General features: G+C 36.2%; 1 long non-coding RNA gene across 2 annotated transcripts in view; it reads right to left on the bottom strand.

Annotated features, from left to right (window-relative positions):
* LOC141582056 (uncharacterized) overlaps window positions 1–17,884 on the bottom strand; it is a 237,752-nt gene that overhangs the window by 54,068 nt on the left and 165,800 nt on the right. For both annotated transcript variants that reach the window (XR_012514900.1, XR_012514901.1), the window contains exon 2: window positions 4,674–4,722. This is a non-coding gene — a long non-coding RNA (uncharacterized LOC141582056). The remainder of the gene's footprint in view (window positions 1–4,673; window positions 4,723–17,884) is intronic.

The raw sequence follows: 17,884 nt of genomic DNA, 5'->3' as shown, positions 1-17,884 counted from the left end.
AGAGGTCAGAAAATAACTCATCTTTGGAGGGAAGTTTCTAGGGAGGGAAGCCAATGAGGAGGACCCTTATTTCTATTTCTCTCTGAGACTGTCCCTAGTGCTACATATTAGAGAAGAAAGACCGCTATGGGGTTGAGCAAAGAGGACCCACAGAGCACCTCCAATTTACTCCAGGGGCAAATGGCTGGGGGCACAAGCAAAAATAATGAGCACGTGAGGGAAAATGATTCAAAATCAGAGCTTGGCTTCTTCACTCAAAAATTTGTGTACAGATACTGCTAGCAGGGGTGAAATAACAAGGGGAAGTGTCTGATGATAAAGCAGCCAAGCTCTCCTCAAATCATCCAGGAGCAATGTCTGCATGGATGAGTGAGTGGGTAGGGTGGAAGAGGCAGAACACAGTGCTCAGTTGGACAGCATTGTTTGCGCCCTCCTTAACCCCCATTTTTTTTTTGAGATGGAGTTTCACTCTTTTGTTCCCACTGGAGTGCAATGGCACAATCTCGGCTCACTGCAACATTCGACCCCCAAGTTCAAGTGATTCTCCTGCCTCAGCCCCCTGAGTAGCAGGGATTATAGGCACCCACCACCACATCCAGCTAATGTAGAGATAGGGTTTTTACCATTTTGGCCAGACCGGTCTGGAACTCCTGACCTCAGGTGACCTGCCCACCTCAGCCTCCCAAAGTGCTGGGATTACAGGTGTGAGACACCATGCCTGGCCCTGCCTAGGACCAGCCACATCTAACAAGGTGTATTAGTCCATTCTCATATTGGAATGAGGAACTACCTGAGACTGGGAAATTTATGAAGAAAAGAGGTTTAATTGACTTACTGTTCCACAGGCTATACAGTAAGCATGGCTGGGGAGGCCTCAGGGAACTTACAATCTTAGCAGAAGACCAAGGAGAAGCAGGTGCTTACATGTTGGGAGTGGGAGAGAGACTGAAGGGGGCGGTGCTACACACTTTTAAACAACCAGCTCTCAAGAGAACTCAGTCATCATCACCAGAACAGCAGGAGGAAAATCAGCCCCCTGTGATCCAATCACCTCCAACCAGGCCCCTCCTCCAACACTGAGGAATACAATTTGACATGGGGTCTGGGCGAGGACATAGCGCCAAACCACATCACCAGGGCTCTGTTAGAATCACAGCATCTTTTCTTAGAGCTCTTTGGGGAATTAAAATGCTGAACAGGAATATGTGGCTTTCTCTCAATAAGCCAATCTAGAGGCATCAGGATTGTCACAACAGAGAAACACGCTAGAAAATGGACTGACATTTTTCACTCTTTTGTCCAAACATTTTGACAATCTAGAGACATATGTATTACCAAGAACATTATTTCCTTCAAATTTTCCTCAATATTGCAAATAAAGGGTAACTTTTATTTAGCGGGCTTCCAGGAGAAGCTAATTCCCATATTAAAAATTAGAAACTGGTGGCAGTATCTGTATGTAACAGCTAACGTTTTCCAAAATCTTTTTATGTTTATATAGCTAATATTCATAACTTTCTACATAATCTCTAAAAATAAATTATGCTTTTCCATGAAAGTTAAAATTTTTTAACACTCAACTGAACCCAATTATCTTTTGATGTCTGAGAGTAGCACAAAAATAAAATTGCAATAACAATTAGCATGAAAGCAGATAAAAGTAGAAATCTTCAAAAATTAACTTTGTTTTTAGAAAAGAAATCTTCAACGATTTTAAAATAAACTTATAAGGGAACCCCTGGCAGAGTATGTTTACTTATGGGATATCATTTAGTTAAGATAGATTGAAGTGAATTTATTAATAATAGATTAGTTTTCATTATATGTTAATATGATTAAATAATAAAGTCACTTTCAGATACATATCAACTCTGTTTTTAATCTTTTAAATATGTTGTCATCAAATTTCTTTTAATGATAATAGGATCTAATGGAAAATATCTCATCTATATTTCAAGTATGCTCTATATTTTTATAAAGAACTCTGAATCTTTTTAAATATAATACCCAACTCATTACTAACCTAATGATTGTCCAGAACAATAAAGCTAAATTTAAAAATTCTTTTTGAACTGACTTGAATTTATACAATGAACTAAATCTTTAGTGAAGTTTCCTGCAGTGATACAACTTAAATATCATCTTATAGTATTATATAGCTAATTTAAAACCAGAATCTTTTAACAATTTAAAAATACTCTCCTTAAAATGGGTTCTAACACCACCTGTACTGAGAGATACTGATTAGAGGAAGAAAAAAGTCGCCTATGACTATAAATAGTTCAGAAGCCACTTTGCAAATATTTAGCAGTCTTTAAATTCTCAAGTCTTTTAAAAGGAGAAATATGGATTCAATTTCATGTCATGTTATAGTGTTTTTTGTATGTAGATGGAAGATATGAGCTATAATAATGGTTAAATGTATTGTATATTGAATTACTCATCTCTAATAAGCTTAGAATAAGACCTTTATGAGAGCACAAATTGTATATATCTAAATTTAAATATAATCATACTAAGTATTTCACCTGGTTTTCAGTGAATCTAATTTCCATCGCTATCACATTTTGCATCTGTATGAGTTTCTTCCTGGTTTTTTCCCTTTTTAGCTAACATGTTTTCTGTAAGTTCCAGAATCCAGGAATTGGTGCATAATATAAAATCAACTGGTAAATTTTAACTTTAAATGTTGACTCTGGATTATCTTTCTTAAGTACATCAAAATCTGCCAACGTTTTAGTAGGCTATCTTTAGAACATGACCGTAGGACACAGGCTACAACATTCAACAAGAACGACTTTTCCACCTCATTATAACAGATGGATGAAGGGTCACAGATGCTTATTTTATTTATTCACATGAATTTCCATTTTAATTGAAAAGCAAATGCCTGAGAAAAGGACTAGAAGGTTCTTGTTTCTAAGAACCTTTGCAATTCCATTTACTGACAACCAACATTTAAAACGTGCTCTATTAATTGGGGAACAAGCGAAGATAAAGGTTTTCAATGTAAAATATTTATTTTGTATATACACAAAAAATTTCTTTTGGAATTATGTCCTAACCTAAATTATTTATAATCAAAAGATGTCTGATCTGGAAATAAACACTTTTAAAATACAAAATTGTTTTGTTCATATCCTGTGGTTGTCACAATTTATGTGGATCTATTTAAACAATTGTCTTCTTCAAACATATCTATACCTTATGTTGAGGGAGGACAATACCTTCTAGTGGAATCCATAAATAAATGCATTTCTCATCCTTGTAACTAACATAATGTAACATTTCAAAGTGTTCTGCCAATAGAATGCTCTGTGCTGCTAAAAGTTATGTTTTCCACCTCTTTTTATAACTTATCTGGCAGACTTGGCATGAAGGTGACAACTTAAGCTAAAAATCTGTCAAAACAAAGAATAGCTAACAGGCATGGCTAAGGCTGATGTGAAAATGGAACACAAGCCAACTAGAATGAAATGTATGCTATATAGATGCTTGTTCAGAAAATAGGTACATTTGAACACATATTTCTGTGCAACCATTTACTTTCCAGATCTGGTACAAGGTCCTCTGGATCCATAGTGAAGACCGTCCTTGCCCTCAAGAACATAAACATAGGACTAGCTAACAGTATTGGGCTCTGTCAGTGTTCTAGGAACTCTTCCAAATGCTTTCACAGGTAACTTAATATTAACATAATTAATCTTCACAATAAGGCTAAGTAACAGGTGAATTATTGTACACATTTTATAGATGAGAAAAGTGAGTTACACAAAGTTAAAGGATCTTGCCCAGATTATACAGATAGATGCTAAGTGGTAGAGCCAGAATTTCCAAGCAGACCAGCGCAGTCTCCACTCTTACCTACTCCTCCATCCTGCCCCTTTTGCAATGTTATGAAGGAGATACACATATAAGTGCAAAATCCCCACATAGTGGTTCAAGTGGTAAAGTATAAAAAGGATTATTTGTGGTTGTATTGCACACAGTGTGGACATGAATTGGAGTGTATTAAAAAAGGATTTTCATACAACACAATGGAACAGGAAAGTATGTTCATCCCAGGCAAACAGAAAAGTATCTACAATGGTACGAATATTTTGTAAATCTCAGCATGTCCTAAATTAACTGAACTAGAGGTTTCATTCATTTTAGAAAAGATAGTAAGCAGGGTGTTTTTAAACATCGTTGTTGCTGTTTATTCTTCAATGAGTTCATAACGAATTATTCCAAGTGTATTGGTGTGAAGGTTAATATTTGTCTCTCACAAACCAGGAATTCCCCAGAAATCAAAGAGCAAGAGTATAACTGTGAAAACAGAATCTCCCATTTGGCTACATGTGCCCTTGTGTGTCATATTCCTGGGCAACACACGGTTATAAAAATGGACTCACTTCAGATACAAATTACCTCAACCAGAACCAAGAAGATCCAGGTTGGCAAGCAAAGGCTGTTTCTCCCTATTAGTGAGTGGGAACTAATTCTTCACCTGTACCCACTGTCTGTGTCCTGTCTCCTGTCTCCTGAGTAATCCTCTAAGAACAGAACTACAGAAATCGGTCCTGACTTCCCTATATGAGCCCAGCTCTCTGGCTAGCCCTTGTCTACCTGAATCCCACATTAATTCTCCACCAAGAACAGAATCTGAAAAACTAAAATACTGGAAATCTTACCTGGTTCTTTCTTCCACATCCCTCTGAAGCTGGATCCCTTAAAGATCACCTGAAAGAAAAGTGGTGTCAGAATACCACCAGACAATATGGAATTTAAGATACAATGCACTTGCTATGGGTAGATAGGCATATTGGTATAGCTCCTTTCTAGAGCAATTTTACGTCCTTGAAACTTGAAAATGCCCAAAGCTTATTCAGCAATTTCACTTCTAGGTATGAAGCCTAAAAAACTGTTAAGAGTTGGTGCATAATTGTATCATAATATTGTTAAAAAATAATCTAAATGTCCAGCAACACAGAAATGGATAAATAAAATGCAGTATATTTATCTGGTGAAATAATATAAAGTTTAAATGTGAAAAACAAATCCATATGCATCAGCATAGGTGGATATCCATATTACAATATTGAGCAAAACATTTATTTTTTGCTTAAGGGCATTTATAGAAATGAAAACATGCTATTGTTCATGGATATATATATGTATAACATATACGTATACATTTATACCTTAAAATTTCTTTGAATATAAGAAACTAGAACATGATGATGAAAATCAACTTCCAAAAAGTTTTGCTTCTGGGAAAGGAAAGAGGAAAATTTGACTGGAGGAGGAATAAAGAAAAGTTGAAATGTTATCTATAATGTTTTATTTTTCATAGAATTATTCTAAAGCAAACATGATCAATCATTAAAATTGATTGTCATGAATCATGGGTGTCTGTAAAGTATATTACATGCTGTCTTTCTTTTTAAAATTAGAAAGGAAAGGCACACAGCCAAGTTTGAGGATAATGTTGAAGACCTGGAATGGACAGCTTGGGTTGCTGATGTTGGGAGCCATCTCTCCTCTGTTCTTCTTTGAACTCACATTTGAATTTCCTCTACTTGTCTTTAATTCTGCATTGACTAGCCCAGTATTCCTTTTTTTGTTTTAATTTTATCTCCAAAATAATTTTATATAGTGAGAAAGGCAGGTATTACTGTGTCTTTCTGTTTAAGGAAACTAATGCTAATAAAGTAAGGTGACTTTGCAACACACACGTACTGATAGGCCAACATCTGGATTAAGTTTAGGGCTGATCATATTTCCAGTTACTTTGTTGAGCTTATCACAGGAGAAGGTGTGTACTATGTCAGAGTGGTAGCATTAACAACAATGGTAGCTTTTGTTGTTGCTGCAGTAGTCTTGTTATCATTTTATCTTAAATGTGGCTATAAAGCAAATGTTACTAATTCTTTATTCTGTAACACTCTCCAGGTGTTTTGCACCACAATGATACAAGCACTGGGAATAAAGCAATCCACCATAACCGTTTCTTGGTGGCTTTCTCCAATCAGTGTCACCTAAGTAGGGAATTTGTTTTGACTATGGTATGAGATAACTTATTATTTTCTGGCTTAAAAACTGACAGCTAAAAGGGGTTTTGAATGAAAATTGTGACATTTATGGAGAGAGTAATGATCTTTTATAGAAGCCAGGCAGTGGCTTTTTTGCCATTCTGACAGACAGAAGACCTATACAGTGAAGTTATTTTTTTTTTCGTCCTGTTAAAACAAATAGCTGAAGTAATTCATACTTTTTTCTACCTGATCTGTGCTTTGTGTACAATTAAGTATTAGAAGACAATTTTTCTATTGGGTAAAATTTACTACTGCGTGTGATTTTCTTTGAAGTTACTGCAATTGTCTAAGCTGTTACAAGTTTTTATAGCACCATAATGTTCATTTAAAATCACCAAAAAAAGAGTAAGAATCCCAGGCAAATATAATTATAAAAGTTCACACCAATAATATAATAAACTTTGGCTTTAGGAGAATGCTTTAAAATTGCCTTTCTATACATACTACAGGCAACAAAAATGCTATAATGAAGATATTAATTTCCCTAGGACATTCAGCCTATTTGCCTGGAATTTTATGGTTGAACTTATTGCTAAATATTCAGTTGCAGGAGTTCTTGCATAGTATCCCCCAAATTTACTATTTTAAGTGGTTCATTACCACCTACTGTACTGTGTTAGCTTTTGCCTGTATACCCTGCAGTTATAGTCTAAGGAAAGATAAATAACTGAAAGCAATAGAGATGCATGGTTCATATATTTTAAATATTTGAATGGCAAGTTACAGCTGCCCATAAAAATTTATAGATATAGACAGTCTCAGTACTGTAAAGGAACTTCATATAAATGTCAAGAGGAATTCAAAGGTTGTACTTTCACTAATTTCATAATGGTAAGTCTCTGTTAACTTCCTGCATTCTGAAACAGTACCTGTAATGCCTTCCTGTCTCCTAACAGCCTCGACAAAGGCCACAATAGTAAAGGTCCTTCCAGGACTGACATGTGGTCATAAACAGCCTGAGTGAGCCACATATAGTCCCAGCTCATCTGGCGGGATTGGGATGAATGTGATGCTGTGGCCAAATGTTACTTTAAGGGGACATAAATATCTTAGAGTATATTGCTTTTTTCTTGCCTATATAAGAACAAATTTACATTTCAGGAAATATTAGAAAATATTTACTTTTTTCTGTTTTTCCTCTCTTTTTTTTTCACTAAAGTTCTAATGTCTAGCTACAGTTGTTTGATGCAGTTACACATATAGTTATATGCATTTTATATCTTCTTGAGGAATGGCAAAGCACCAGCCTCAGCCTCCCAAAGTGCTAGGATTACAGGCATGAGCCACCACGCCCAGCCTAAATTATTTTATTTTTGTGGTTATGTAGTAGGTGTACATATTTATGGAATACATGAAATACTTTGGTACAGGCATGCAATGTGCAATAATTACATCATGTATAATGGAGTATCCAGCATTTATCTTTTGTGTTATGATCCAATTATACTCTGTTGTTTTTAAGTGTGTAATTGAATTATTATTGACATCTGTCACCTTGTGCTATCAAATACTAGGACTTACTCATTCTAACTACTTTCTGTACCCATTAACCTCTACTTCCCCCTACCCTGCTGCCCTTCTCAGCCTCTAGTAACCATTCTTTTACTCTCCATCTCCATGAGTTCAATGTTTTATTTTTTAGCTCCCACAAATACATGATAATAGGATAATTGTCCTTTTCTGTTTGGCTTATTTCACTTAATATAATGACGTCCAGGTCCATCCATGTTGTTGCAAATAACAGAATCTGATTCTTTTTATGGCTGAAGAGTACTCTATTGTGTATATAATATTACATTTTCTTTTTCCATTCATCTGTTAATGGACATCTGTTGTGTCTTCAAAATCTTGGCTATTGTGAGCAGTGCTGCAACAAACATAGAAGTGCAAATCTCTCTTCAATATACTGATTTCCTTTCTTTTGAGCATATACCCAGCAGTAGGATTGGTATACTAGATGGTAGCTCTATTTTTAGTTTTTTGACTAAAAAGACTTAAACTCCAAACTGTTCTCCATAGTGGTTGTACTGATATTCAGTCCCATCAACTGTGTGCAAGTATTCCTTTTTCTTCACATCCTTGCCACCTTGGATAAAAGCCATTTAAAATGGAGCAAGATGATATCTCATTGTCATTTCGATTTGTATTTTTCTGGTGATCATTCCTATTGTGCACCTTTTCATATGCCTGCTTGTCATTTGTATGTTTTCTTTTAAGAAATGTCTATACAGATCTTTTGACAATTTTTAAATCAGATTATTAGATTATTTTCCCATAGATTTGTGTGAGTTCCTTATATATTTTGGTTATTGATCCTTGTCAGATGGGTAATTTGCAAATATTTTCTTTTGTTCTGTGGGTGGTGGTCTCTTCACCTTGTTGATTGTATCTTTTGCTGTGCAGAAGCTTATAACTGAAATCCCATTTGTCTGTTTTGCTTTGGTTATCCATGCTTGTGGGTTATCCATGCTTACAGTAGTTTCATAGTTAGAGGTCTTACACTTAATCCATCTTCATTTGACTTTTGTATATGGCAAGAGATAAGGGTCGAGTTTCATTTTTCTGCATATGGCTATCCAGTTTTCCCAGAACCATTTATTGAAAAGACTGTCTTTTCCCAGTGTATATTCTCAATACCTTTGTCAAAAATGAGTTCACTGAAGGTATGTGGATATATTTCTGGGTTCTCTATTTCATTAGTCTATGTGTCTGCTTTTACGCTTTTATGTTTTGATTACTACAGTTCTGTAGTATAATTTGAAGTCAGGTAATGTGTTTCTTCCAGTTTTGTTCTTTTTGCTGAGAATAGCTTTATCTATTTGGGATCTCTGGTGGTTACATATAAATTTTAGGATTTTTTTTCTCTTTCTGTGGAGAATGTTATTGGCTTCTTGATAGAGATTGCATTGAATCTGTAGATTGCTTTGGGTCGTATGGACATTTTAACAATTTTTTTTTTTTTTGCAATTCATCAGCATAAAATATCATTCCATCCTTTGTGTCTCCTTCAATTTCTTCCATCAATGTTTTATAGTTTTATTGTAGAGATCTTTCATTTCTTTAAGTTTATTCCTAGGTATTTAATTTTATTTGCAGCTATTGTAAATGGGATTACTTTTTAGATTTCTTTATCAGATTGTTCACTGTTGGCATATAGAAATACTACTGATTTTTGTATGTTGACTTTGTATTTTACAATTTTACCAGATTTATCAATTCTAACAGTTTTTTGATGGTGTGTTTAGGTTTTTTATAAAACCAAAAATCTTTTGTACAAGATCATGTCATCTGCAAAATGGGATAATTTGACATCTTTCTTTCCAGTTTGGATGCCCTATATTTCATCCTCTCATCTGATTGCTTTAGCTAGGACTGCCAGTACTATCTTGCATAGCAGTGGTGAAAGTGGGCATTCTCAGATGTTCCAGATATAAGAGAAAAGAATTTAAGTTTTTCCCCATTTATTATGATATTAGATGTGGGTCTGTCATATATGGCTTTTATTATGTTGAGGTATGTTCCTTCTATATCAAGTTTTTTAGCATTATTAATATTCTTGAGCTGTGTCCCTACCCAAATCTCATCTTGATTTGTAGCTCCCACAATTCCCATGTATCTTCCCAGTGGGAGATAATTAAATCATGGAGGCAGTTTCACCCATACTGTTCTCAGGGTGGTGAATAAGTCTTATGAGATCTGATCGTTTTATAAGAGTCTTCCCCTTTTGCTTGGTTCTCATTTTCTCTCTTCCCTGCTGTGATGAAAGACCTGCCTTTTGCCTTTAGCCTTCTGCCATGATTATGAGACCTCCCCAGCCACATGGAACTGTGAGTCCATTAAACTTTCCTTTTCTTTATAAACTACCCAGTCTTGGGTATGTCTTTATCAGCAGCATGAAAACAAACTAATACAGTAAATTGCTGCCAAAGCAGTGAGGCACTGCTATAAAGATACATGAAAATGTGGAAGTGACTTTGGAGCTGGGTAACAGGCAGATGTTAGAACAGTTTGGAGGGCTCAAAAGAAGACAGAAAATGTAGGAAAGTTTGGAACTTCCAAGAGACTTTTTGAATGGCTTTTATCAAAATGCTGCTAATGATATGGGCAATGAAATCCAGGATGAGGTGATCTCAGATGGAGATGAGACACTTCTTGGGAACTGGAATAAAGGAGACTCTTGCTATGACACAAAGGTGGAGCTGCCCAAGGCCATGGGAGCCCACCTCTTGCATCACCATGACCTGGATGGGAGACATGGATTCAAAAGACATCATTTCAGATGTCAAAGGCTATGATGAATGAAAGAAACAGTGAGGTTCAAGAGAGGGCAGAATGAGCAGAAACAATGGCATAAAAACCTTGTATCACCAAATGGCAGACTATAGCACAGGTGAATTTGGGAGAACATGGACATGGAATCACTTGGAAGACACGTGAAGAGCAAGAAAAAGACTACTGATTCCACCTCCTACTCTTATCAAGAGGAGGTCATATGATAACAAGCATCCATTATTTAAAGGCTGGGGAAGAACCAAGTTTCCGATTAAAAAGAAGGTAAAGGAAGCAATGGGAATGAAGCAATAGGAAGGGATAACTTTCTAAGGCTCTGTGGTAGTGGAGCCATGACCACATTTCCCCCAACTCATCACCAGGGCCACACACAGTGCCCAGCACACTGTATGTGCCTCATTAAAATGGCCAAATTTATGAATTACATTTGACGGAAAAAAAGAACTTTCTAACAGTCATTCTTTCCAAGGAACACATCAAATATTATAAAGAATTGTATAGACCTTCAGAAAGGGGATCACATAAAGCATTAGATGGCTTTTCAGTTCTGTTCCAAAATTGTGAGTTTACCATGATGGTTAGGGTAACTGAATTTCAGTGCCCCAATATTTATAACACAAATGTAAATTACACATGAAACACACACCCCATGTACATTGCACAAGATTTTTTAAGTTACTATGTCTATAATTTAGAAAAGTTCAACTATCTTTAGGCTATATACATCACAGAGTTCCACTATGATTTTAATATTTAGAGAAGAAAAGTCAAAAAATATGTGACCATCTCCTAATGAATGCAATTACTAAAAGTATCATCAATTTAGAAATGATTTTCACATCAACAGAGCAGTCATAACAGTGTTTTTGAAACTACAGGTGGCAGCCTATTAGTTGGTCATGAGCAGAATGTTTTAATGAAATAAAAAATGTAAAACACATCTCACATTGTATATAACTATTGCTTGATTAAACTCACTTTGGTTATGGATCATAGATATTAAAGTATTTTTAAATGCTTTATTATTTGTTATGTATTTATTATTGCTGAAACATTTTTAGAGTACCTACTCTGATAACATTTGGAGGTACAACTCATTTTAAAAGAAACGGAAAGTTTCTTTAGAGCTGGTTAACTGAATGGCAACAGCAGATAATTATGTAAGTAATGAAGCATGAAAATAGAAAAGTGTAAGTTGTCAAGGGAGATCATAAGCAACTCAAGGGGTAAGGAAAGCCACTTTAGAGAAAGTATGGATTAAACTGATACCCAAAGAATGAGTAAGGGTGAGCTTAGCATTCAGTCAGGCTAGTATATTTCATATAGGAGAATAGCAAGGGGCAAGAAGAAAATATCATATTAAGAAACTGAAAGGACTCTAACCAACTTAGAGCATAGAGTGTGAGAAGGTTAATAACTGGAGATGAAGATGGCAGAGTAAACAGGGGCCAGATTATACATGGCCTTATGAACCATATACAGCAATTTGAACCTTAAAGCAGGATATTTTGAAACCTGTGAAGGATTATAAACTGGTTAGTAATATAATCAAATTTTTATCTCAGCAGGGTAGAAAATATAAAAGAAAGGAGTAAGACAGGAGATTAGGTGACAAGTCAGGAGACATCTATCGAAGTGAGAGGTGCTGATAAGCTGGCCCAGGGTGGTGAGTGAGGATAAGGAAGTATCATTTAATTGGATGTTGGCACAAGAGCCCATAACTCTTGCCCGCTAAGGTTGGAATAGGGGAATAGGAGCTCATTTGTGGTATAATGAATCTGTTCTGCCCAGGTATTAGTCAACTTCGAAGGGCTTGACAGACATCTAAGTGTCTATGGCCATGAGGCAGATAAATAAAAGACCCAGACCCCAGCAGAAAGGTCTGCCCTGAGGATACTAATATGCTCAAACCCTTAATGAATAAATAGTGACTGGACATTTTCAGAGTTTAAATAATCATGAGAAGACAAAACTGGCCCTAACTGAAAGCCTAATTATTATCAATTTTGGTTATGTTCACTTACCATCCGCAAATGAAACACATAGATAATAAAACTTACCTAGTCACATAAATGAAAAAAATAATACCATAACTATAGAGAAGAAAAAACAAAGAGGTGCTTTATAATGCTTCAGTATGCAAATGTACATTTCTATGAAAATAATAGTGAATAATATTTATTCTCTACATAGGACAATGGTGAACACAGAAGCTACAGACTTAGTAAGTCATGGTTGGTCTATAAATGATTTTGATTCCATAAGGAACATTGCCTCTGGGGACACAACTTTTCAAAATGGTAAGAAACTCTTGAGTAAACATCTTAATTATACCATATACACTCTTCCTCAAGTACCACAGTTGTTTTAATCCTGGAAATTTCAGGACATATGAAAATGACACAAGCAAACAAACAAACAAAAAAAGCTTTGCTTATATTTAAAACAAAAAGGTCGCTTATTTATAATTAAGTTTAGCATCCCCCTCCCTGTCACTTATTTGTATATCAGGAAGGACATTTGAAAGTTATACAGGAAGCCCAGGCAAGTTATTCACTGTACCAAGTCTCCACCACGGTTTTGAAAGATGTTTCATATCTCTGACCCAGCCTTGTTAATAAAGCTGATAGCTCAACACCTCAAATGTTGTGACAACTAAAAGCACTACATTTCTAAAATAGTCCATAGGAAGTGTTGAAACCCCAACTAAATATGGCTTAAGAAGGACTCTGTACTTCTATATTTGAGTCCTTGTGGAGGAACTGCAACCTAGCTTAATAGGTAGATAAGATCAAAAACCTAATTTAGGAGTATGTTCCTGTAACAATAGCTGAGTCTTGGCCAATCCCAGTGGCTGTATTTCAATCACTCATGCACTCTTGAGTGGTCAAACTGTGTTCAAATAAGGCAAACATCAATCTGTAACCAATCCAGCTGTTCTGTACCTCACTTCCAATTTCTGTACATCATTTCCCTTTTTTTGCCTGTAAATTCTTCTTCCACCACGTGGCTGTGCTGAAGTCTCTGTGAATCTGCTGTGATTTGGGGACTGCCTGATTCATGATTCATTCATTGCTCAATTAAACTCCTTTAAATTTAATTTGGCTGCAGTTTGTCTTTCATCAGGAGAAACTTGAAAGCTGATTTAGAATGGAAAATAGAAGAATGGAGATTTCTAAGGAAACAGAACCAGAATGATGCGGGGGAGGGGGAAAATCCTTAAATTTATTACAATTATCTCATTTTTTTTTTTTTTGAGACAGAGTGTCAATCTATTGCTCAGGCTAGAATGCAATGCCATTATCTCAGCTCAATCCACTTCCCAGGTTCAAGCTATTCTCCTGCCTCAGCCTCCCAAGTAACTGGGACTATAGGCACCCACCATCATGCCTGGCTAATTTTTGTATTTCTAGTAGAGATAGGTTTCATCATGTTGGCCAGGCTGGTTTCGAACTCTTCACCTCAGGTAATCTGCTGGCCTCAGCCTCCCAACCTGCAATCATCTCATTTTTTATCTGACACATAAGCAGCATTAACAGCACTAAATCTAGCAACATGTTGATTGTGCCTTTGTAGGAACATAGGACTGATTTCTCAGAGCTGAAGAATGATAATACAAATACAAGTTACAGGGGTCTGCCAGATCCAAACACAGGTTTATTAACTTAATTTGATATTTGTTTTGTTGGCTCCTTTGTTCCATGTCTTAGATGAGAAAGACTTGAACATCTATAAACGAAGGAAGGCATGAGTGGACAGAGAGAAGTTAAATATGCAGGAGAGAGTTTAAGTATTTTTTACCTGATTAAGAGAAAGATGGAGGAATCCAAAGCACAGTGGGATTTGCTCCATGCTGCCCAAGGGAAAATCTGATTTACATGTAGATGCAAGTAAGTTCATGGGTTGGGCACCAAGAGACTAAGAGCTTCTCTTCCACAGGCTGATATTTCCCCAGTGATGTGAGAGAGGCTGGGATCAAAGGGAACCAGACAGGAAGTGGAAGGACTTGAAATGTCAAAAGAGAGCATGTTTGAAGTACTTGCTGTGGACAATGGGAAAAGCTGAACAAATAAATGTTATTTTTCACATGGGGAGTAGATAGCTATCTAAGCTGAATGTAGCATTTATCAGAAGATTTTTATACATGTTGAATATTGAAGATAAGTGTTCTGAAAAACATACAGTTCTAATAAACTAACATAAAATAATATTTTCCAACAACTTTGAGGGAAACATTGTTTAATGCCACAGGAACTGCTTGGATGCTAGAGAAAAACATGGACTAAAACAGAGGGCCATTTCCTCTGTGTAAAATTTATAAACTAACAACAAAATACTTAGTGTTTTTTGTTTGTTTGTTTGTTTGTTTGTTTTTGAGTCAGAGTCTTGCTCTGTTGTCCAGGCTGGAGTGAGTGCAGTGGTGCAATCTTGGCTCATTCCAAACTCCACCATCTGGATTCAAGTGATTCTCCTGCCTCAGGCTCTTGACTAGCTGGAACTACAGGTCTACGCCACCACTCCCTGCTGACTTTTGTATTTTTAGTAGAGGTGAGTTTCACCATATTGGCCAGGCTGGTCTTGAACTCCTGACCTCAAATGACCTGCTCATCTTGGCCTCCCAAAGTGCTGGGATTACAGGCATGAGCCACCATGCCCAGCCATTTCTTGCTTTCAAAGCAAGAGCTTAGCACATGCTTTAAACCTACATACATTATATTCAGTCAGGTAATGAGTCATTAATAAGGTTTAGTTCTTCTATCTACTTCTACCTATCATTGTAAGTTGTTTCAAGATGCCCTCAAAAAGGGAAGGAAAATACTCAAACCACTTTGCAATAGGTTAAGTTTTAGGCAAATTTTAGGAGTTCCACAAAAAGTTAACCAAATGGACTGTTTGCAAAAGACTTTCCAGTATTAATAAACACAGAGATTCTACCTCTCGGTTGCAGAAATGAGGAAGGAAATCAAGAGGAAGAAAGGGATTACATCCCGGTGCCATCTGAAGGGTGATTATTTCAAGACTTCTGAAATAATTCAAGAGCTTAAGTACTTTCTCCTGTTTGGAAACCTGAGCAGCTGTATTCTGAACCTACATCCTTTCCCTAGGAGAGATGAGGAATCAGTAGCTCTGAAAAATTGGATTTAAGAAATATTTAGAGCCCTGTTTGGTGCTGTGGAAACACTAGAATGATAAGCCACAAAACAGTTCACCAGCAAGCTCTGGAGAAGGACTCATTTGTATGTATTTGGGACACAAAACAGGGATCACAGCATAGAGGCTGAAAGCATCAAACCTTGACTCATATCTAGAATTCAGTTCTGGTCTTATGACTCATTAACTGTGTCACTAACTTTGCATAAGTTACTCTTCCAGGCTTTAGTTCTCTTTTCTATCAATACATGTGAGAAACTACAAAGTGCATATAATGATTCTTATCATGCATGAAATGAGTAACAAATTGAAGACAGAAGCTATTGTTAAGTGATGTGGAGGTCAATTTAAACAGAAAGGTGGTAAAGTATTGAGAAAAAGCCCTTTCTTTTTCCAAACCCTCACTCTTATTTCAGACCAGATTCAAAATCGAAAGTCATCTTCAAGCCAAAACCTTCCAAAAAAATAAGTTTATAACCTATAAGCTGTCAGCATAACCACACTGAAATGTTTCCCTTAGTGAAGGTCATCCCTGGAGAGAGATTTTTCATTTTGGAAGCTACATATATTAGATTTTGTATCAGAAAATTCCCTACCACCAAATATCTAAATTACATCAGCTGTAATCTGATTACTCTTGAATTTACTTCAACAGCACCAAAAATCATGTTCTATCTTTAGGGCTTATATCACTGCCATGACAAACACACTGAAAATAATAATTGTTCCTCTGGGCTTATCAATCCTCTTACAACAGCTCTTTTTGGGTTAATGACCCAATGTGAAACCACTTCATTCTAAATAAACCCATAAAAACACATTTACCACCTCAGCAAACCAGCAAACCTTTAAAATGCATGGGCCATGATTTAATACAACAAAATAAAGATAAAGTTTAGTTTTCTTTTACCTCTGACTTAATAACTCTGAGTATATCTGGAATATATTTCACATAGCCTCTGATTTTATCAATCTTTATGTAAAACCTAAGCAACTTATTGAAAAATCATCACTACTTCTATGCCATCCCATACTCTTAGTTGATGTTAAGAAAAGCACAAAATTTCTGGGTGTTGTCAAATTAAGATCATGTACAACTAATGGGTCTATTATATATTATAAAAATTATCTTTAAAACCTCTTGTTTCAGAAAGGCAGTATAACCCTTATTTTAAGCCATAGAACTAAGGTCCCAGTGAATGACAAAGCTAGAAGGCAGGTTTGATTCCTATAGGCTTTTCACTTCCCCTGATCCCTCTCTCAGTCAGGAAATATAAGTGCCCACAAGTCCCCATACATCTCTGCTGCGATTTAAGAAAAGTTCTATGGGAAGAGCAAGATGCCACAGAAAAAACAGGACTCACCCTACCTTCGACTTTCCTTCTTTCAAGGATCTCTCATCCAGCACTCATACGCTCCCACCCCCAGATTGGGAGAAAACAGCAGTACCTTTGAATCTGTTAATAATATTCATGGCTGCCATTCCTGACGTATGTGGAAGCCAGAATATGTCTATAGTAAGTATAGCAAATTGCCAAATAATATATATGTATAATCTCAATTTTGGAAGAAAAGGTGTTTGCATTATTTGCACAAGCATAGAGAAAAATCCAAGAGATTTTAAAGTATAGTTTCTGCAGAAAAAAAATAAAATTGGGGATGGGAGGAGACCCCAATTTTTTACTTTATGCAATTCAAACATAAGTTGTTTTTATAAGAAATGAATATCAATTTTGTAATAAAAGAAAAATAACTAAAAGAAGTAATGATGTAAAAATCAGGATTGTGGCTATCTTTGGGGAGAATGAGAGACTGGAGTAATATTTGAGAAGGTTCATGAGGAGAGAGTGTGGGGGTAATATTGATATTTTAATTTTTTCTTTCTTTTTTTCTTCAGAGACAGGGTCTCTCCCTGATGCCCAAGCTGAAGTGCAGTGGTGGGATCACTGCTATTTACAGCCTCAACCTCTGGAGCTCAAGCCATCCTCTGAGCAGCCAGGACCACAGGCATGTGCCAGCATGCTCAGCTAATCTTACTTTATTTTTTTAGAGACAGCATCTCACCTTATTGCCCAGGCTGGTCTAGAACTCCTAGGCTCAAGAGTCTGCCCCCTTAGCCTTCCAAAATGCCAGGATTATAGACATGAGCCACCACACCTGATCAATATTTTAATTTTTGATCTAGGTAGTGGTTACTTGACTCATCAGTTCATAATACTTTTTTGATTTTCACATCTTTCTTTTCTATCATTTTAATAAAACTGCTTTTAAAAAGACTCATCAAAATCAATTACCAATATGTTCAGGTTAATCACACTTCCAGATTTTACTCCTGCTTCCCAGGGTCGTTGTTGATAACTCTGACT

The sequence above is a fragment of the Saimiri boliviensis genome, chromosome 18, assembly GCF_048565385.1.
Source record: "Saimiri boliviensis isolate mSaiBol1 chromosome 18, mSaiBol1.pri, whole genome shotgun sequence".
In the NCBI taxonomy this organism is placed as follows: Eukaryota; Metazoa; Chordata; class Mammalia; order Primates; family Cebidae; genus Saimiri; species Saimiri boliviensis.
Note: the sequence above shows the minus strand (reverse complement) of the source record. Positions and strands in the feature narration are given on the sequence as shown.